The following is a 23576-nucleotide window of genomic DNA, read 5'->3' on the forward strand; positions in this document are numbered from 1 at the left end:
CAAAAACATCTCTCCGTGTAATTATTCCCTACCGGTTCGTATCCGCGGGAACAAGGCCCCTAGTCACTCGTCTAAATGTCGCTAGGTATGCTTGAGGATATTCACGGTCATAATCATTACAAACATCCATATTTCAATATACAGTCAGTAATGACCCTCAGTAGGATCTGTCATCGTTGATGTCTTTTTGGTGTGAATGTAGCTTTGAAAATACATACATGAATCCAGAGAGCGTGCATTCAGTTATCCAATTTCTTTTTCTACACTGATTCTCATCCACCTACTGACATTCGGTGGCAACAAATTCAATTTTGCCTGTGAAAAAATCATTCTCATCAAAATACCCCACGAAAATTGCAAAAGTTGTACTTTTTTATTGAAGTACAATCGTGATTCATCAACTAGAGGCATCACATTGCCGTTTTCTTATTGCAGGTTGCCCTGAAATTTGGATTTCGATGCACTTCGTTGATCACACTATTTTCTTGCTCGAAGGTGGTTGCCGATAATCATTTAACAAATTCATTTGAAAACAAACTTTTTCAGTTAAAACAATGAAACAGATTGCATAACTGGCAACCTTGCTCTCCCTTCGGTGGTGGTGGAAGACCAAAAACCAAAACAAAACAATGAAAGACAAAGGCAAAATTGGTAGCACGTGGCTTTTCATGACATTTCTCTTTGTCAAAATGCTCTCAGATCGTAAGGTTGCACTTTGCCGTCACACTTCTAAGTGTCACACTTTCAAAGTGTGCTGTTTGATTTGGTGTGATTAGCGCAATCTATATAAATAAAAATGGAATGGTGTTTGTATGTCACGAAATGGCTCAAGAACGGGCTATCGGATTTTGAAAATTCTCTCATAGTTAAGATCCTGAAGTACTCCGACGTGTTTGCGTGCATAAAAATCTCAGGATGTTCACCAGAAAAGTTGTAAAAACAAGATTCAACGAAACTATAATTTTGTATGTGTCGTTTCATGGCATTTTTCAATAGCCTACTTGATGGCAAGACGAAGTTTGCCGGAACCACTAGTACATCAATAAAATTAATTTTTTTTTCAATTCACAATGTCAGTGCTACTAGGTAAAACTGAATATTGAGAAGACACCAGCTGTCAACTTAATGGTGCGTGTGTCGCAACTACTCTCTTTCTCGTTGCATTCGCTCTCAAAGTCAGATTGGCTTCGTGCTGTCGGAATTTGTTTTTTGTTCGTTTTCACACTGATCACAAATCTGTTCATAAAACAATTTCAATTTATCATGTTTTTGTTTCTCCAAACCGTGGTTTGAAAGGCGATCTTACAAAACATGTATCTCCAAATATTTTACCAATACATCAAGCGTTTTGGCGCCCCCTGGTGGCTGGTACTTTGGCAATGGGTAATGTGGCCAATTACACACTACGGCACTTACTGTTCGTGCCTGGTAACAATTGGTTGACGTTCAATTTTCCTCTGAAATAAACACAGTGTTCATTTTACTATCCCATTTCCACCGCTCATAAACTCTATTATTGCATCATTAGTTCAACTGGTCGATGTTAAGTCAGTGTGGACCAAGTACAAAACTTGGAAAAATGTGATTATTCTTCCATTAGATGCGAAATTTCCTTTGTCATTTGTCAGATTTTTCACATCGAATGATTCATCTTCTCATCCATCAAGTGAAATTCATCAATATTATTTAAATCGTTGCTTTTGATTTTGATTTTCAACCATTTACCATGATGGGTGGTCAGAAATTGCAACAATGTCTGTGCAGACAGAGACAACCAACTGTCAAAAAGCAACAAACTGATTAATTATTGCCTTTTTTGAGTCGACTTCAGTGTCCGATAGAAGTTTTTTGTAGTTATATGGTGTCTATATATCCCTTTCGGGACGAACCAGCACAATTGTGCTGTTCGGCACCCTTGACATCGAATGACTATTTCAGCCAATAAATCATTGTTTTACTAAACTTTTTCGATTTCGATTATTGAATTATCATTGATACTTGTAATCAAGCACAACAGCTTTTGTTTACATCGTGTTTAGAAAACACCAGCTCAGGGTAAACAAAAAGTAAACAAACACCGTAAGAATTGAAAAAGATTTATCTGTCGCAACTTTTCAACTATTCGTTATTTCTAGGTATGCACAGATACGAATCGAGAGTGAAAGAGTCATTCTTTGAAATGGTGAAGACCAAATGAGAATTGATTCACACAGCAAATATTTCTGGAGGGACAAAGTGGGACCAGCACAATTGTGCTGGTGCCGGCACTTACCCGGTCGATGTTCGTTGTAGACTACCAATTTTCATTTTCAGTATTTTGATCGAATTAAGTGGCTGAATCTTGTTCTAATGTCCACAATAGTGCATAATATTGCATTAAAACATGAATGAGTGATTACATACGAATCATAAGGATGATGTACCGTTCGAAAACTATGTAACAGAAACTCATAGCTTTGGTTTAAAAACTTTTATTTTGTATACGTCCATATTTGAAATAGATTGGGAATCACATTTAATGTTTTAAATCTCCTCTAGCAAAGTTGTCTTAAGCAAAAGTTTAGGGGAAAGTTAAAAAATTACGTAATTCATTCAAGGGAGTAGAGGTGTATGAAAGTGCGACAGTGCATGTGGGCAAAAGCGTGATAGTGGACATGGGGAGGATTTAGATTGACTTAGAAACAATGGACGTAATTTTTGAATTTCCCCTTGCTTTGATAACACAGCGTAACAAAAATGACATTTTTGCGTGTCTCAAGGATCAAATTATGTGTCTCTAGTAGATTTGGGGTTGCTGAATCTGGTGCCATTCTCAGAAATGTTCCAGCACGTCACAATTTTTAACTACAGGTCGCCAAATTTGTATAAAACACTGGTTTTATTAATGTTTACATGAAATTTAAAGTACAATTTATCAAACTTTTTTGTAATCTAATCCACCAAACATGCCAAATAGAACTTGAACTTTCATTTCAGACATAATTTGATTGAAATTGCACAATTAAATTTCGATTAAATCGATTTTTTCAACATGCTTGCAGTCTCCATACAAAATTCTTCATTTCTTCTATATGGCAAAATACAACAATTCTCTAAACCATCAAAAAATAACTTTTCCGTATCGAAAGTATTACAAACTTTAATGATAAGTATTGTTATACACATAAAGTTTGAATTCTGTGGTAAATTAAGCCAATATATTACCGTACAAGCTGGCTAACTTGCATGCAAGTTGGCTGAAACAGTCATTTTTTGCATTTTCAACGGTCGATATCTCAAAACCTAGACGTGCTATGATATTTCTGAAAACGGCAATGGATTCAGCAACCCTTAATTAAGTGAATAGCGGTATTTTGGTGCTGGAGACAAAAACGTGTTCCGCAGTGTAATCGATCAATACTATGTTGACGCGATAATCCATTTTGGTGTTCTACAATGTAGGGGCAATGGGAGCAATATGAACAAACGGGGCAATATGAGCCACCCCGTTTTTGACCTCAAAAACAGTGTTTTAATGTCTAGTGTCATTATGATCTGCTAAAGGATGCCTCAAAGAGCCACCACAATAAAAACCGTAAGAATATTCGTTTGAACACTCAAGATATTTACAAAAATGTACAAATTTGTCCTTCGTCATGAAAAGCTTATAATTTTGGCAGTTTTTAATTAAGCCTATAAGACAATTATATTTATAATTCTGGTAAATCTTACCAATCCATTGAAACTTCTGATCATAATGAACAGTTCGTGAGCGAAATTAGATTTGTTCGTAAACAAAATTATAGAAAAACAATATATTATTTTCAGGATGAAGGGGCGGGGCAAAATGAGCCACCTAGATTTAAGCAAAACAAACGATGTTTTGAACATAAAAATGCATTGCCTGCATTGCCTGGATTATTTTTTTACTGCATAGTCATCTTTATGCACCATTACAAGTGGAACACTTTGCTAGAAAATACGTTGAACCAAGTATCGCAATTTAGTACTAGTATAACATGGTCTGTTTACTATGTATTATGTATCTTTAAAAAATAAGCCACTAGAATCAATAATTTCAAGCAAAGCTAATACAATTTCCTTTCCAATAATGTACTCTTCACCACTAACTCTTCTCGATACTGTTTTAAATAAAAATCATTCGATTGAATGAGGTGGCTCATACTGCCCCGTAGGGTGGCTCATAATGCCCCATATGGTTGGTGACCACGTAGAAAAACATGGTTTTCCAAAAAGTTCCTGGAATAATTGGCAAGTTGATGCAAGACCGTAGTTGATGATTAATTATCGACGTAACATGGAAGAAAACATTTTATAGTACAAGTCACTTGCATTTAAACCATAATTTTTGCTGTTTTTCTATGCATTCCATGACGTTTTCCTTAGGCGGCCCATATTGCCCCGATCACCCCTATGTCGGTTCAATTTCTGCCATAATATTTATGAAATTTGACAACTGAAGCTGAAAACCTTTACTTACTATTTGCTTCCGAACCATAGAGTCCTTTAAATGGCATACTATTGATGTATGCAGCCCATGCTAGTTTTCTTCTTCTTCTTCTTGGCATTACATCCTCACTGGGACAGAGCCTGCTTCTCAGCTTAGTGTTCAATGAGCACTTCCATAGTTATTACCTGATAGCTTCCATTGCCAAAGTTGTCATTTTTACATTCGTATATTATGTGGCAAGTACGATGAAACTCTATGCCCAGGGAAGTCAAAGAAATTTCCATTACGAAAAGATCCTGGACTGCCCGGGAATCGAACCCAGACACCTTCAGCTTTGCTTTTTAGTCGTGGACTCTAACCACTCGGCTAAGGAAGGCCCCTGCTGGTATTACTCGCAAATATGTTGTTTATGATGTATGAAATGCGTTTGAAATAGTCTACTTAACTATTAAACAATGTATGAAGGTATGGAATCTAGATTATCCGCTCATATAAAAAATATCGTTTCATTCCTTTTACGTTTAAAAATATATTGTCTAAATCTGGAATTTTGAGACTTAGATAAGCTTATATATTAAAAATAAAAATCTGTACTTTATTGCCGTGCGTATAGTGTTGCAAAGTAACTAGCAGTATCGATCAAAGAAGTTTAGGTTCAATTGGGTCCTAAAATTTTTAATGAAATCTTGTTTTTATTTAATAACACGAAAAAGCATGTTACTGTAACTACTTTAGCAATTTTTCCCGCTCAAATAATGGCTATATCATGTTTAAACTTTAATTTAAAAATTTGGTCCATAAATGAACCTTGACACTTTTGATCATGTTTGACGTTCGCTTAGTCGACAAAAACACCACAGGGGTTTTAGTTCGACCACTGGGGTTGTTCCTATCTGACATTTCGTAAGGGACACGGAAAACAAAATACACCCAAAATTTGAGTTTAAGCCAAAGGATGTGACAAAATCTAAAAAAAAGTTTTTTGGGCTTAAACCAACGGAAAACATTAGAAAATTGAGTAAACATGTGTTTTTGGCCTAAACTTAAGCGTTTGGCACTAATATTGGGATAGGGCTTTAGGACCCTATTCCCGCTGCAGTATTTTTTTCGTCAGATACGTATTACGATTGTGCCATTTGGCGTTGCATGCTAGTCCGTTGAATCGTGTGATGCTTCCTTTAAAGGCCATAATCGTACATAATGCTTTCCAGGAAACTTTCCACGGTAGGATTGACAGCTAAAAATGTACATGCAACCGAAACCAAAGGGAAAACAAAACTTACGAGTATGGTTGAGCTTTACATTTTCTTTAGTTATCTAACGGTCACACCGATTGCGAAACTTTAAAAGCTCATGGAAAATCAAAAAGTCTATTGTTTGCAGCTGTCTTCTGTATTGGCTTATTAGAATCATTGTCAGTGTCTTTATTTTCAAATCTGAAAGTTTTCAAATATTTAAATACATTAAAAAAAATGATTGTTCTATGCACCGTAAGGCGGGGTGACATTGGTCCATATGGGTGACTTTGGGCCAATATTTTTACAGCAAGCTAATATTAGCCAATTATTAGCTAATTAGCTAATATTAATGCCAGAACAATGAAAACAATGCGTCCAGCTTAAAGAATACGTGATAAATAACCAATAGATGGTCAAACATTAGTTTTTTGACGTTCCTACTAGCCATGAGATACATCGAAAGAGGCGGTCAATGCCACCCCCTAGGCCCAATGTCACCCCGCACGGCGGTAATTTTTAAATTAGCTGGAATATATGTATGTAACAATTTCAAAAATCAAATTCATTCTTTAATATGGTTATTGACCTGATTTGTCAATCCTTTTTAAATGGGTTTTTGAATTCCCTGTTATATGTAAGTTATCCGTCATAGTTCTTTCAATCCTACACACTACTAAAAACTAATACAGTACTGACCCGATTTTGTCAGCTTTTTGACCCGATTTTGTCAGCCTATCTTGAATATATCCAAAAATTGTCTTCGTCATGTAGTACCCGTTTACATAATACTGATGACGATGTTCGATGTCATGCACGCATGGGCGTAGCCAGAGGGGGCAACGACAATCCTCCTTCCCTCTGTACAAAAGAACAATTTTACTATGAGAATTAATCTTGTGTTCGAATTCTGCTAAGATTATCTCCAGCACTCGTATGTATGCAGTAGTTACGTCATGGTAGATTATAAAACTTAAAAAGTCTACCAAACATCAGACTTTTTGAAAACATCTTGCCAGACATCGTTCGAAGGTTTTATCAACAGTCCGCACAGCTGAGTAGTCGACAAACGAATTACATACATTCTCGAGTATCAGTAAATCGTGCTTCGTTACTTGGCAACCTGGCAATTATTTAATAAAAATGAAAAACCGAAAAACACAGCCGAGTTCACGAAAAAAAATTTGGTATGTAGGTTCATTCATGAATTCCTCTAAAAATTTCTCTAAAGGTTAAGATGCATCGAAGCCAAACCTCGAATTTTCAAGAGCACATATCTAGGTAACCGTTTGTACTGGAAATTTAACTCATTGGTCACATTTTGTTACATTCTTTCAGGGTTTTTTTTTAAGTAATATCTCGAAGATTTCCTTTAAAATTTGCTCCTAATGTTTTATTGGTTTTTTGCCTTGAATAACTCTATAAGCTCTTGAAAGTATCCCTTCAAAACTACATTTTGATGAAATTTGCTCACAGTATTCTTAATGTAGTTTAGCCTAGGACTCATCAATAGTTTCAAAAACTCCTCTTAAAACTGTCTTAGAGATTCCTTCAGAAATTCCTCTAATTTCACTTCTATTTTTTTTTTTTTGCAAAATTGCTGAGATTATGAAGGATTCTTATTGGAATCATCTCACGAGATTTTTCATTAATTCGACCAGGAATTTTACGAAGATCTTTTTCAATCAATTAATCATCCCGTAGGTATGGAAATAATTTAAGATATTTATTCACGACTTTATCGAATGTCATTTATGAATACCTCTAAGAACACAAAAAAATCGCAAACTAAAGAAAGTTTCTGAAAATTTTATTTTATAATTTTCATACTGGAAACAATTTTTTTACAACAATTCCATGTCAAATTTTTGATAAAACTTTTAAAACAATTCTATAAAAATCTTAAAAAGAATTCTGGATGAATTTAAAAATGTTTTAAAATTTACATAGAAATCTCCAGTTGAAATATTCTATGAATTATACTTAAAGGAATTGCAAGAAGAGCTTCTAGGCAATTGCTGATGCCATTTTAAAAGAAATTCTGGAAAAAAAACCTAAAGAAATTTTCGATTGATTTTTCTTAGGAATTGCGGTGTCCTAAGAAAAATGCTTAGATAATTCAACGGTTAGGTAGAACTAAGATTCAGATTGATGCCGGTTGTCTTACAGGCCAGAGCAAAATTGCCGATCAAAGGGATCCTTTGGCGTGAAATTTGAGAATGAAATTGTGAGGGCCGCTTTTCTCTCCCCGATAAAAAAAAAAAAAACTGACTACGCCCATGTCCCTCGCCCTCTTTGAAAGCTATGTATGTAGCATATATTGTCGTACCTGTCACACGATATACACATGCAACATTGGTCGATTGACAAAGAGAGCTGTTAGTTAATATCTGTGGAAGTGCTCATGAGAAGTTGAGAAGCAGGCTTCTTTAGCGTCAGAAAAAAGAAGAAGAAATTTTATGGTAATTATTTGCACTTAAAAACGTCCAAGCTTTCGGGCACATATGACGTAAATTTACATGAATTTTTAGGAAAGCTGCTTACGCAGACTGAATATTTTGACGTTTACATTTTAGCTCTAGGAATAAAATGAATGATTCCAGTTATTTAAAATAAATTAGTTCCATGTTACCAACCTTAACAAAAACATCGTTCAAGCATCATTTGAAGGAGGGCTATGTGATTTCAAAAGTGATAGTGTATATGTTAGGTAAAGTGAGTGAAAGAGGTTGGAGGGAGTCTCTAAAAAAATAATTTAATTTTCGAGTCTAGTACACGACTCTGACAACGGCCTTATAGTGGAGGTCGAATTATGCGTAACTGTCAAAGGATACAAACTGTAGTGGAATAAAATGATATAGTTTTCAATTCGGTTTTCATTTATTTATAGGTATTCCACTAAACAATTCTAAGGTTTATTATTAATTTTAATTTTAATTTTTATTGCATAATTATTTTTGAGGAAACAATCCCACATAATTTAGGAGGATATAAACAAACATAGCAAAACAAAGACGATTTGATTGAGCCAATTAGTTTTCAAGTTATTCACACATGTATGTTTACCCATTTTTATATGACGTATCTGAATCTGAATAATCTCGATAAACGTCATCGTCACGTGATGCTTTGAATCTTAGAGAGAATATGGAGTATTTTTATCTCTCGTACATTGTTCTCGTTCCATTTATAAAAAAATCATATAAATTAAAGTACATTATTTTTTTAAATTTCAATGTGCATTAAAAAAAAACATAATTATTTCTGAATTTTTGGGTCACCCTATCTCACGAAAGAGCACCCTAATGACGAAATAAAAAAATACGGGTCCAAAATTTTTTAAAAAGGCATGACTTGAACAACTTTCTAAAAAAATAAAATTTTTTTTTTTTTTTTCGAACATCGACCGCCTTGGGGACGGACCAGCACAATTGTGCTGGTCTGAATTTGACCCTAAAAAGTTCATGGAGTGATAGAATAGCCAAAATAAAGAATGTTTTGTTCTACGAGATGATGAGTTTATAAGGTAAATTTTGAAATAATCACTCAAATATGGTCCGTCCCGAAAGGGATATGGAATATCCTTGAATTCGCTCATAGGACCAGTATATTTTGGCCGGAACTCAAGATTTTCATTTGGTCCACTCTGACTGAATGCATATTTGAAGATTTCTGATTTTCAAGCTATTGTAATGCCACTGATTTTGAGATTGAAGATATAGATTATAGATTATTGAATTCACTATACTGATGTCAGAACATGTTGATAATCTGTTTATCTAAGAGATATGCACCAAGTTTGACCATGTAAGCATTGAATGATCGATATTTTTCTCGAAATTGTTTAGTCATAGTGAACCAAATCACCAAACGGTGGTCTGTAGTTCAGTCGGATTGGATCAAGTGCACAGTCAATCAAGTCCATAAAAAAACGTTCTATTAGAGGCTTGGATTATGTTTTTTCGTCATTATCACTTCAGATTATATTGTTTGAAAGTAACACAAAGATGTGTAGAGATATTGTATCAATATTTTTAACGAGGTAAAAAATTACAAATTGTTGGACTTTAAGCCCATTTTTCTCAAAATATTCAAAATGTCACTTGGGTCATTGTGACTTAACGCCGACCAACTATGCTTGATGCGATCAAGCATTAAATAAGCACTATATTGGCCTATATGCACAAATAAGGCATCTTTCAGTGTTTTGAAGATATACCACCTAATGAGTGTTAGCATGTAATGGTAAGAAGGAGCGAAACATGTAAATTCGCTGTACTAGAATATTTTATACAAAATATGGTTTATATTGGTCACTTTTATTCACAACAAAGATTCATTATGACGAGTGTTATAAATTGAGGTCGAATATTTTCATACTAAGCGACACAGATTTTTAAAATAGCGGAGATTTTGATAACTTATGTAAAAATGGTGAAAAAAAAATCGAAATACAAAAATGTCACCGTGATTAAAATATATATTGTGATGAAAAAATATGCGGCCGGTAGAGGGATTAATAACATAACATAATTAGCTCTTTAACAAAGCCCATATTGAACCTAACCAGGATGCTTTCCACTTATTTTAAGATTTTCTAGGCCAATTCCTTTGAAGTTTTTGTGCAGATTGCCTGACGCATTGAAATTCTTTCTATCTTCCAAATCTTTTCAAAATTTCTTTGAATAAAATATACGACAATATCAGCAATAATAACAGATTCGTAAATTAAAAATACATCGTTCGATGCATATTTTACCCATGAATACACAGTTCCAAGACCATTCCAGTGATTCGATACCGTACCACAATGTGTGAAATCTTTCCTCCATTTCTTTTTCGAATAATTTATGCAAACCACCCGCTGATACATATAATTCAATTAGCTCTCATAGGGCATAGCGCCGTCCATTTTTCCCCCGCCTACCGCCACCCCAACATCTATGCCTAGAGGCAATTCTCTTGGACGTAAAAGATCCTCTCAATCACGCCGAGCACAACAAAAAACAGCCATAACATTATGAAGTCGCTTCTCAGCCGGACTAGTTCTTCGAGCAAAACTGAATATCCTACGCTCGCACACAATCGTTCATTTCTCATCTAGCCTAGTCTATTTTCGAACCAATCAGAGGGTAAAAGTTTCTTTTTCTGCAGTAAATTTAAGATTTATAGCCTTACATGCTGTCAATAAATACGAAGATTATACCGAACGGTGCGCTGCGCCACACGCTCGTTCACTCACTCACCACTCACTTGCTCGCTCACTCACCGACTAGCTCACACGGTTTGCGGTCTGTTCCAATAACTACAGACGCAACGCACCAATGGTGAAGCGGTGTCAGTTGTCCCATCATCGCCAAAGCATATACCTACATAGGGTAACATGGCCCAATTCGCACTCAGGTAAAATGGCTCGACTCATTGAATCATTCCTAGAACGATTCAACTTGGCTTCTTTGCCAAACGATGTTACCCAATAGTTGCCACTACAACTTCTTCTTCTTGGCATGACGTCCTCACTGGGACAGAGCCTGCTTCTCAGCGTAGTGTTCTTATGAGCACTTCCACAGTTATTAACTGAGAGCTTTCTTTGCCAATTTTGCCATTTTCGCATTCGTATATCGTGTGGCAGGTACGATGATACTCTATGCCCAGGGAAGTCAAGGAAATTTCCATTACGAAAAGATCCTGGACCGACCGGGAATCGAACCCAGACGCCTTCAGCATAACTATGCTTTGTAGCCGCGGACTATAATCACTCGGATAAGGAAGGCCCAACAAGTGCCGCTACAAGTGTTCCTTATATTGAAATTCAATAATTCATCACTTTTTTGCCTAAGTCATAAGCTTTTCCGATTATTTAATTAACGAGTTAACCTTTCCATGCAACAAAGCAAGCTCATGGGGAAGCTTGGTTGCTGACTCATTGTTTGCCATATCAAATGCTATTTTACAACATCCATTAGCTCATTTTGTACTACCGTCGATGGGGGTGACAATGGGTCTAGGGGGTGAGATTGGGTCAAAATGGAAAAATATGTTTCATGAAATATTTCAGCTAATAATGCTGATATCACTGAAATTAAAAATTCATATGTTAAAGAACATATTATTACACATTTAGAAATAGTAGTTTTTGTTTAATATATCAACAAACTTGTATGTTGATACTGGGGAAAATTTACAACATTAAATTTCTTCTCTGCTAAGTATCACGCATGTACTTTAACCTCTATTGTTGTAATAGTAGAATGTTGCAAGTCTTTTCAATACACTTCACTCGTATTATCAGGAATCTTTTTGATTTTTCCACAAAAATTTCATTTTTTTCGGTACAGTGTCTAAAACATTAAAAATGGGGGTGAGATTGTTTATTATTTATTAGTATTTCAATATTAACATCTCACGAAAGTACACATGAGTTGGATCGCTGAAATACCGGGATTATGACGTTAACAACTGCCTGAAATCTTTTGATCGTGGAATATCGCACCGAAATTTAACTATTTGCGAAGGTTTAAAATAATCACTGTTTCAGTACACTTTTGGTGAAACTGAAAAGGCTTCATGGCAATGGGGACGAGACTTTGAAAACAGTTTGAATGAAAAAACAAGAAAATGTATGTAAACTTGACGATAAAAGCTGAGTTTACATATTTTTTCCTCATAGTTCTTTAATTTATTGGTATAATCGTACTTTTAAGTGGGTTTATCATACTTGTGAAACATCTTAGATGTCTTTTCGACGTATTTGCATCATATTTCATCAATATTTTTCAGCTGTGAATGGTTTTGCAATCATATTCTCAAAAACAAGTTATTTCAATTACAGTGACCCAATGTCACCCCCTCTATGGGGTGAGATTGGGTCATTTTTCATTCACTTGTAGCGGCGTAGTGAATAAATATGTTTCTTTAATTTTTTGGACAGTTGTTAATGTACCATCAAAGTACATACACACCAAATTTGAAGTTAATTGGAGTTAAATTGCGATAGTTATTCAATAAATAATTCGTACATATCCTTTTTTGACCCATTGTCACCCCCAACGACGGTACCTTCATTTATGAACCGACTTTTTGACAAGATTTGAATTGAAGAACAACTCAAATTTGGGAAATGTTTGTATGGTAATATCTAGCAAATATTATATACTTACTGAGAGCACTTCAAATGGCCTTAAAATGTGGATAATTTTTCGGAAAACGAAATAAGTTGCATTTTGGACCGCTTTACCCTGCATTGGCACCGCCAGAGCGAGCTACATTTGCCATAAAATCTAATCTCAATTCAGCTTACTTTCATCGGGCAAACATCTTTCCGCCATCTCACTGGTCTACCTGACCTACCCCGCTAAGGTTGTTTGCTAAACACAAGCTGCCGCTAGCAACTGTAGGTTTCCATCGAATTTTACTGCAGATTTGAAACTGTGCAAATGCCATACATTTATACTGTGGTGTGGTATAGGGTAAAATGGTACAAACTCTAAAATAATCTCATTAATGTGTTATTCTCACACAGTTATTACATTCGAATGATGCTGGTTTTACAAATAAACTACAGCAAAAGGATATATATGTGCCTATGTTGATATTACCTTGAAGGACGAAACCGGATCGCTTACATCTGCAATCATTAGCTTAACTAATAATGCGACCTTTTTGGTACTTTAAGAGCATAGCGTTGATCGCATGTTGTACTACAATGCATGAGAAGAACCTCTTCCCTAGCTATTTAGCCATGCAAGCACATGTGACGAGCCTCACGAGAAGTTTCATGAGACTCGCGCACTAAGATATATTTTGTACGTATCTGCATCTCGTGTCTTACATATTCTGTGAGCTGCGATATGTAATATCGCATGGCACACTAGCTCATTTAGGTATATATGAGAAATACGACACTCTGCATGAAAAGACATTTTGTTCTGCCATAGATGCTATGTCCACACATCCGGGGAAATGTATATTGAATAAACATTCTCAAACTTCTTCATCAGAAAAAGTTAAAACACCATTAAGTAAGTGTATTTCATTCACTTGGAGACCTTTAGATTTTGTTCATCCAACAGACTTTACTCAAACTGTAAACATTTGTACAAAGATTTTTCCAGCCAGATTGTTCAGTATAATGAAGAGCTCTTGTAAGCCTTGCGAGCTGACTTGAACGACTCTAATCCAGTTGAAAGGCGTCTTTTTCAACTCCTTCTATATTCTACTCCTTCTATTAGTTTACGCAGAGGACATACTTCTCCAAAAGCTTCCATAATGTAGGCTATTGTAGTATCAACGGCATAATCCCAATCACTTAGATTTTCAATGGGCGGAGAGTATCCATAGAATTTGATCACAACCAATTCAATTTAGTTGACCGGGGATTTCTAAAACGCAAAGTCTGCGAAGTTACATTGGACTGTTATTTATAAAAGATGATGAAAGCGAATAAGATTTTTATGAGCATGACAGAGACTATTTGTTTACCTTTGGTTTAGGTACAAACATTTAAACGACAAAAACTCCGTTTCGACACATGAATATTACAAATTTGTTTTATCGCCAGCTTGTGAGTATTTTATGTTGGCGGTGACTGTCCATAACGGGGTAAATATGGAGCAGGAATCAACTTCCTGAATAATTCGACTATGAAAAATTGATTCCTTAAAGGTAAAATAAACTTCATTAGCTTTAGCAGTACCACTGTTTTATATAAAGCCTGATTTATAGATGGCAATTAAAACATATTCAAAACTCGTTAGTATCGGGATCGTGCAATCTGGATGCTGATTAAAATGTTGCAAACATAAACTCTAGCGACAAACAAACCTCTCTACATTCCACGGTGACTAGCATAGAGTCGATTTCACACCACTTGTGGCTCCATAAAATCTCAAAATCCAGTTATTTATCCCCGTTGGTGTACCAAAGGCCAGTAATCGAAATTTTCATATCAGCACCACCGTGAAAAATCTTTATGAGTTTGTTCATTTAACTTGCTTCGCAAAAAACAGCCTCTCCAGGCACGCCTTCAGAGTTCCTCGATGAAAAAAAAACGCTGGTCCATCGATGACGAACTGCAGTGACAGCGGCATCACGTCAGTCAACGAACGGCGACAACCGTCGTCAATGGCGGCGGTTAGAAATTTGATGGAACGACAAATTTCCAGAGGCTGCGTGATTAAAATCTTGTCATTTTTAGTACTTTGCTACAGTTTGTTGTGTGCCGGGGCCTGCTGGCTCGTTGCACATATCAAGAAATCGAAAACCCATACAGATATAATGGCCAACACGCATCCAGAGCCAAACCCAGTCCAACCACGGCTTGGACCTGGAGAGATGGTCGTCGTCACGTTTTGCGAGGTTGAAAATTATCCAAAAGCGAAAAAAGGCAAAGCCCACCGCGCTCTCATCTCACACACGGCGCACAGTGGCGCGTGGCTGGGTAAAGCCTCAAAAATTTGAGATCACAAATCAGTGCGCATCGTACTTTCATGCTGTGCGTACACGAATTCTCTCTGCTCTTAGAAGTTTTCAAAACTACCTAAAGCAATAAAACAGTACTACTCAATGCTACAAAAGAAGTATTTATCAGTGCTAAAAACCGGTAGTTTTCAGTGCTAAAAAACGATACATTTCAGTGCTACGCGATCAGTACTCTTCAGTATTATTTTTTCTACTATTCATTCCTTTTCGATCCTTGTTTGGATCCGTGTCTTCGATTTGTCGTTGGATCAGTAGCGAAAGCTAGCGGTGGTAATCCTTCTTGAACACCGGCATTTGGAAAAAAAACTCTTAGGAGGTCACGTCTTCTTTCGTTTATTCACTAAGCATGGTTGCAACTACAAACAACAGTAAAGATGAATCTCTGAATTCACAACTTCCTTCCAAAAAATTGAGATTTAAAACTGTCACTTAACGTGGCAAGAATGGAAGAAAGGACGTTTCTCCGGAATGCGAACTTTCTTCCAGGAGTGAAATGGATAATGTTGATAATTGCATCGAAATGAGCAATCAGTTCGATGCTATAGAAAAATTTTCCGAAAAAAAAGTGCAAAGAGTGCCGCCTATCGTGGTCAGTTGTTCCGAATTTGGGGGATTTAGGCAGGAGATCTTGAACTCCATTAGGGGAATCAGGGTCTCCTTCCAAAACGCAAAGAAAGGAGACTGTCGCGTTTTGCGGAAACTCTTAAAGATCGCGAACTTCTTCTCAAACATCTTGAAGAGAAGAAGCACATTTTTTTACATTTTTGTTCAGTGTCGTCTTGAAAGGTCTCTCAAGTGACTATAAGTCACCTGAAGAGATCAAAAATGGAATAAATGATTTACTTGGATTTTCCCCAGTCCAAGTAATCATTATGAAAAAGAGAACCCAATCTGGCATTGTTCGAAAAACAAACAACACAACAAAAAAAATCTAAATAATATTAAAGCTTTAAAAAAAGCAAGACATATGTTCGATGTCTGTGTGACATGGGAACGTTTCCAGAAACCAGGAGGAAATTTCCAGAATCCCACTCAGTGCCGTCGGTGCCAAAAGTGGGGTCATGGTACAAAACATTGCCGCATGGATGCTAAATGCATGATTTGCGGAGATTTTTCTCACGCTAAGAACGTCTGTCCAGTGAAGGAAGATACCGATAAGTTCATATGCGCAAATTGCGGGGGCAATCATAATTTTTGGGCTTGCCCTTCGCGTAGGCGAGTCGTCGAGGCTTGTGCCAGGCAGATGAACAGAAATGTCCGTTACGATAACGGTCGTTTCCGGAATTTCCCTGGTAGAGTATCGAAAAATGTTTATTTTTCAGTTAACGATCGCTTGATTAATAATCATACTCACAATGACGATTATAATCATGCTCATTCACCAACTAATTTAAATCCGTCGGGTAGCCGTTCAAATCTCTTAATTTTGAATGTATCTACTCAAGGAAAATCCTTTGCCGATATCGTAGCAGGTGATTTGAACTCCTCCTCTTTTCATACTACAAGTATCCGATCTAATTGTTTCAAATCAAATGGAAAAAACCCTGCCGCCACAGGAAATTTCTACTCCGCCTCTTCATCTATCGAAAATTCTAAAATCTAAAATCATCAGGTAAGGTTCCCACTTCAAGTGCTATGTCTACCTCTGATTTTAATTTTCTTACTGAACAATTGAATCTAATGATTGATGCAATGTTCAAAGCCACCACTATGACTGAAGCAGTCCAAGTTGGTGTAAAATTTACTAATCAAATTGTTATTGGATAGAGTTTTTCTAATAGATACAATAAATAATAATTTAAATATTTCAAATTGGAATGCTCGTTCTTTGAATGGTAAAGAGGACGAGCTGTTTAATTTTCTTATAGCTAATAATATGCATATAGCAGTTAACCTGGATCCAAACTCAAAAGAGATCCAAACTTTTTTGTTTATCGTAATGATCGACTTGCTGGGGCATGTGGGGGAGTCTCAATCATTATTCATAAGCGTATAAAGCATCAACTGTTTTCGTCATTTGAAACTAAAGTTTTTGAAACTTTAGGTGTTTCAGTTGAAACACAGTTTGGTAAATATACTTTCATAGCTGCATATTTGCCTTTTTAATGCTCTGGACAGCAAGTTAATTTGCTCCAAACTGACTTGCAAAAATTGACTCGCAATAAGTCAATTTTTTTGTCATTGGTAACTTTTATGCCAAACATCGGTTATAGAATAATTCTCAAAGTAAATCCAACGGCAGAATTTTATCTGATGAGTGCTCTTCAGGATATTTCTCTTTTCAGTACCCTAATAGCCCTACTTGTTTTTCCACTTCTAGAAACCCATCTACGACTGATTTGGTCTTAACCAACTCTAGTCATCTTTGTAGCCAATTAGTTACTAATGCTGATTTTGATTCTGATCATGTCCCTGTTACATTTCAAATATCCCATGAAGCGATTCTCAATCCTATCAGCTCAACTTTCAATTATTTTTGAGCCGAATGTAATATATATGAAACATATATTGACTCTAATCTTGATGTAAATACTTCTTTACAAACAAAACTCGATATTGATAATGCCCTGGAAACTTTAACAAATTCCATTGTTGAAGCCAGGAGCATTGCAATTCCAAAATGTGAAGTAAAATTTGAATCCATGATTATAGACGATGATCTTAAACTCTTGATCCGTCTTAAAACGTGAGGAGAAGGCAATTTCAACGCACTCGCGATCCTACTATGAAAATTATATGGCAGGATTTGCAGAAATAAATCAAAAAACGTTTTTCACAATTAAGAAACAAAAATTTTGAAAATAAAATTTCTCAATTGGACCCTGGCTCTAAGCCCTTTTGGAAATTATCTAAAATCTTGAAAAAACCTCAGAAGCCAATACCGGCATTGAAAGAGGAAAACAAATTATTACTAACTAATTGCGAAAAAGCTCAAAAACTTGCTATGCAGTTTGAAAGTGCGCACAATTTTAATTTAGGACTTAATAGTCCAATTGAAAATGAAGTTACTCAGGAGTTCGAAAATATTCTCAATCAAGAAAACGTTCTCGAAAATACCTGGGAGACTGATTTGGAAGAAATGAGAAATATTATTAAAGAAATCAAAAATATGAAAGCTCCTAGCGATGATGGAATTTTCTACATCCTCATCAAGAAACTTCCAGAAAGTAGCTTATCATTCTTAGTTGATATATTTAAAAAATGTTTTCAAATGGCATACTTTCCTGACAAATGTAAAAAGCTATCGTCTAATCAGTTTGCTTTCCTACAACAGTAAACTTTTTGAAAAGGTCATTTTGAACAGAATGATGGTCCACATCAACGAAAATTCAATTTTTGCCAATAAACAGTTCGGATTCTGCCATGGACATTCGACCACTCAAGAACTTTTACGTGTAACAAATTTGATCCGTTCCAACAAATCTATCCTACTGGTCTTGCTCTTCTAGACATAGAAAAAGCATTCGACAGTGTTTGGCATGAAGGTTTGATTGTAAAATTAAAAAACTTTAATTTTCCAACATACATTGTTAGAATAATTCAAAGTTATCTGTCAAATCGTACACTTCAGGTTAATTATCAGAACTCCAGGTCTGAAAGGCATCATTTTGGGATCAATATCAATATTTTCACATCTGACTTACCTGAGGGATGTCAAAAGTCTTTGTTTGCGGATGACACAGTTCCCTCCGCCAAAGGACGAAGCCTGCGTGCCATCTATAGTAGATTGCAGTTTATTGCTGATTTATATAGATGCAACTTTGGCTATCAGGTAAAGTTTTTGAATCATTATTTTCAAACGTTTTGGCATACTTTTCAGGTTTCGCCCGACCTTTGCATGTAAGCGCGCCACTGTGCGGTGAGCGAGCGATGCGAAGAAGCAAAGCGCATGATAATAAATTCAGCCTTTCATTATATTGGCTAAATTTTCATCAGATCATCGCGCGGCCAATGTCGCGTTTTTCTGGCAACCGACGACAGCAACCTGTTCCGCGATCAATCGCGCTCGGTTCGACTCACAGTCAATGCACAGGATACGGGCACTCAGTGGACTGTCTGCATATGTTGCAGTGCGTGGTACACTTTTGCGGAATTTCAGCACAAGGGATTCGTTTGCCTGCTTACGACACTTTGAAGGTCTACAAACGTCGAGTCTAAACTGGACCGGGATAGACTAAAATTTGCGAAAATTCCTAGAGAGGTTGGGCATTGTTATCATGGATGTAGAAGCAAACATTTGAAATAATGCTAGGCTGACAATAGTTTTATTGAACACATAAATGTATAGCATTCTGAACCAGTCTAAGGCAATCGAATTCCGTTTGACGACTCTTTGATGTATCGTCAACTGAGAAATGTACGGACTACCAGCAAACCCATCCGTGCTCACGTAGTCGCTTCTCGATACTCTCGGGGAACTTTGTTTGACCATGAGCAAGGCACACATGTGTATATGTCACCGAAACAGTTTTTGATTAAATAATAATAATTACGTTTAATGTTTTTATTTTATTTCCCGTTTGGCAGTGCGAACCCTGGGGGATGGCAACGATGGAGACGGTCGTTTTCGAAGCAGGGAATTCAATTTCGACTACAGTTTCACTTTACGATTGGATATAAATTCTTTGACATATCGCCAATGGTTTGGGTCTCGAAATGTATGGAGGGGAAATGAAACAATGTATACATGGGGGTGAAGCCTGTCGTAACCGGAAAAGTCTTAATCTGTTGTTCAAACTGTGCTGTAGAATAGGTTGAAGGTCAATTTTTAATGACCCAAAGCCGTTGTTTTATTTACTTTTTATTCCTTTCTCAAATGAGCATCATTTCAAACATTAAATTTGATTTCTTATATCAAGGTGTTCTGTGTTGGGCAACACTATCATGCTAATTAGGTGAAGCCGAATTGACTTGTTATTAACATTTTGTTAATAAACAAATCACATTTCATTTGACGTAGCAGTTCAGTTTCAACAGTTCAATTAGGCAGCATACATTTATTACGTAACGCTGAAATTGGAATTTTTTTAAAGACCCCCCCCCCCTACGTTACGCTTTTTGTATGACAATTTTTAATATTTTGTATGAGCCGTAACGCTCGAGCTTACCCTCCTCCCTTCGAGCGTTATGTAATTTGTGGACGCCGCCTTACCAGATAATAAAAATACTATTTGATAAACTTCACCTAATTGAACCTGAACATAGACAGCACTTATGATGGCAATGGTACATTGCGATCGTTGTCTAAAATTAATGTTTTTTATATTCGATATTTTCTAAAACGTTTCAACATTGGAAACACGGTATAAGAAATAAGTACTATAGGGGATCCCCCAGTACCGGACAGCACCCAATACCGTCGATCGTGGTATCGAACATGCAATAAAATCATGGTATAAAACATGCAATAAACATAAGAAGAATAAAAATTCAAAACAACATCGTAAAATGTGTTATTTTTCATCATATATGGAAGAGGTTTTCGATGAACATCTTGCAAGCTATGAAATACTCATATTGTTCTTGTAAATGTTGCAAATGTATTAAATTGACTATGAAATACTATTTCTGAAGTAAAAACATTCGATGATGCACAAATTTACAGAAATCGAGCCATTTCCTGGTTGTGTCCGGTATTGGGTGCCACCTTTTAAGATTGGCCAATTTGGTACTTGAATACATGATCTACAATATTGATTTTACAATATTGGTCCAAAAATATTATCTTGTGGAATAGTGTGCAGTTTCACAGATAACTTTGAAATATTCTAACACTGTATGTTGAGAAATTACAGTTTTTTCAATTAAACAATCAAAATTTCATATGAAAAACTATCGAATGCTTCTATGTCTACTTGAACAAAACTAGTTGATTCTAGATTTTTTATAACTAATCAAATTCGTTGTACATTAAAGTTGATGAATTGTCAAAATAACTTTTTGTTAAGAGTTTTTTGATAGACGAAAGCAAACGGCCAAACGTACTTATGCGAAACGTCCTCATCCGAAACTTCATTATGCGAAACATCCCACCCCCGATACGTTAAAGTCTGGGAAGTCGACAAAATTTCCTTTTCGAAAAGATCCTCAACAGGTGGGATTTAAACCCACGGCCTTCAGATTGATCTTGCTGAATAGCTGCGCGTTAACCGCAATGGCTAATGAGTCCAAATTAATAGCAAATTTTGTATATGTACACAAGAAAATGTTTACGTCAAGCTAACTATCGATGTATGTTTAAGGTCATTCCATACAAAGTTTTCACAAAAAGTACACACGTATAATCGACAGAATTTTAGTCAAATGTTTATTCACTTGAAACATGCAAAAAAAAAATCTATTTTTATGCATGTTAGACTAACTGTCCCACCGGATCACCTCCAAGATTGCGCATTTGACAAAGACAAAACCCATTATTTTGCTTACCTTCTAAACTATTAAACATAGGGAAAACAAAGTTAATCAGTTGTGAATGAAATCGTTTGAGGATTCCAGAAAAAAATGGCTGCTACAGTGTTTACATACGTATTTAATGTTTAAAAGTTTTCGATTCCATTGTGTTTTTTGAACATTTTCCTGTCGAAAAAAGTTAACTAATAGTTTTGAAGATATAAATATAACAAGGTAGGCAAAATTATGTTTTTTTGTCAAATTTTCAATCACCGGGGGGATGGGAATCAAGGGGTGGTCAGATAAGCCTAAAATTGGGATTTTTGCATGTTTCAAGTGAATGAGCACTTGACCGAAATTTGGTTGGAATATATTACAGGGGCGGTCTATTAATTACGTAAGACAATTTTGGCGGTTTATCGACCCTTCTTCTCCCCATGGTAAGATTTTTTGTTTGAAAATAAAAAATAATTTGTATGGCGTGTTAGAAATCTCAAACCCCCCTCCCCCATAACCCCTTCTGTTATGAATGGATAGCCCCATAGTCGATTATACCCCAAGCAGCACAGTTGGTTTGAACACAAGAATACAAATATATCTTGCAACTAAACACAGTTGTCCATTGAAAATATAATTTTTAATTGCACTGAAAAGCAACGCAGGTCTGTGGAGTCTGTTTGCAAAATATTTAGGAGATTAAAATGGAAACAAAAACATAAACGAGAATCGAACGTCTGACCTCAAGATCGTAAGTTTTCTCTTCTTCTAATTGCACGCCTTATGTAAACTAAAGTTTTTGCAGAAACTTAAGCGCAACATATGAGAAACATCATTGAAACAAACTATTGCTGGAACATGTTTTCGTTGTTACATGGTACGTAAGGTACAACTCAATTTAATTGTAACAAACAAACGTGAAGCTGTCAAACACGAAGTTTAGCGCAACTTTTGCGCAATTAGGATGAATCTCCATGAGTTGTGGGCATTGAAACTCATGAAATGAAGTTATGTTGCGAATGCTTTAAATGAAAGTAATTTGCAACATCACATTAAAATTTGCAGTGGTGCTCTAGACACTTGGTGAAATGATAGTTATTTTTTTGGCTTTATTGACAAGATTTTTTACATATTTAACTAGTTCTTCACTTGGACCCAAAAGTATTCAAATTGCATTATAGGCTTCTTATTCAATGATGACTTAACTGCGACCATCCTAACAATATTGAAATGTATATTCCGCTTTTTGGATTTGCTTGGTTCGATCACTGTTTCTTTATATTTCTTATAATGTTCGAATAAATTTCAGGACATATCAATAATAGGGCGAAAGCACCGGGTTTGGCCATATCGCCAGTCGTAGCATAGTTGATTATATACCGTTTTACGTTGAAAACCAGTATGAAACACTTCGTGTTTAGTAGATCACATTTACGTGATAGAGCTACATTGATTTACTCGTACAAATGATTAAAAAATAAAAGAAATAAATAATTTTCATGTAATATAAACTGTTATGCGCCTCATCTGGTCAGGATATTCCCAATTTGTCAACTCTCATGAGAAGTCAATGTGATTAGCCAATTTGAGTACCGAAGTGGCGCGAAAAAAATAGCTCCAATATTTTTTCATACATAATTATGGATTGAAAGCCTTCATTTGATATATTTTCAGTACATACAGAGCTTCTCATGCATATTTTGAAAGATACTCTCTCTCAAACTGGCCGACACCAGTGCTGCTACCCTAGTGATTAAACAACTTTGGAAACAAATTACTTAATTCGATGCATTTGATTTTGATTTTTGACCATTTACCATATTTGGATGGGTGGTCAGAAATTGCAACGATTTCTGTGCAGACAGAGCGGACCAAGTGTTGAAAAGCAATAAACTGATTGGTTATTGCATTTTTTGAGTCAATTTCAGAGCCCGATAGAAGTTAATGGTAGTTCTATGGTGTATGTATGGAATACACGCTTATTGGACCAGTATATTTTGGTCGGTACTCAAGATTTTCACTTG

At 35.9% G+C, this 23576-nt stretch overlaps 1 protein-coding gene across 3 annotated transcripts in view; it reads left to right on the forward strand.

Annotated features, from left to right (window-relative positions):
* LOC5572422 (protein limb expression 1 homolog) overlaps positions 1–23576 on the forward strand; it is a 204526-nt gene that overhangs the window by 167828 nt on the left and 13122 nt on the right. The window lies entirely within an intron of this gene.

This window comes from Aedes aegypti, chromosome 2 (assembly GCF_002204515.2).
Source record: "Aedes aegypti strain LVP_AGWG chromosome 2, AaegL5.0 Primary Assembly, whole genome shotgun sequence".
In the NCBI taxonomy this organism is placed as follows: Eukaryota; Metazoa; Arthropoda; class Insecta; order Diptera; family Culicidae; genus Aedes; species Aedes aegypti.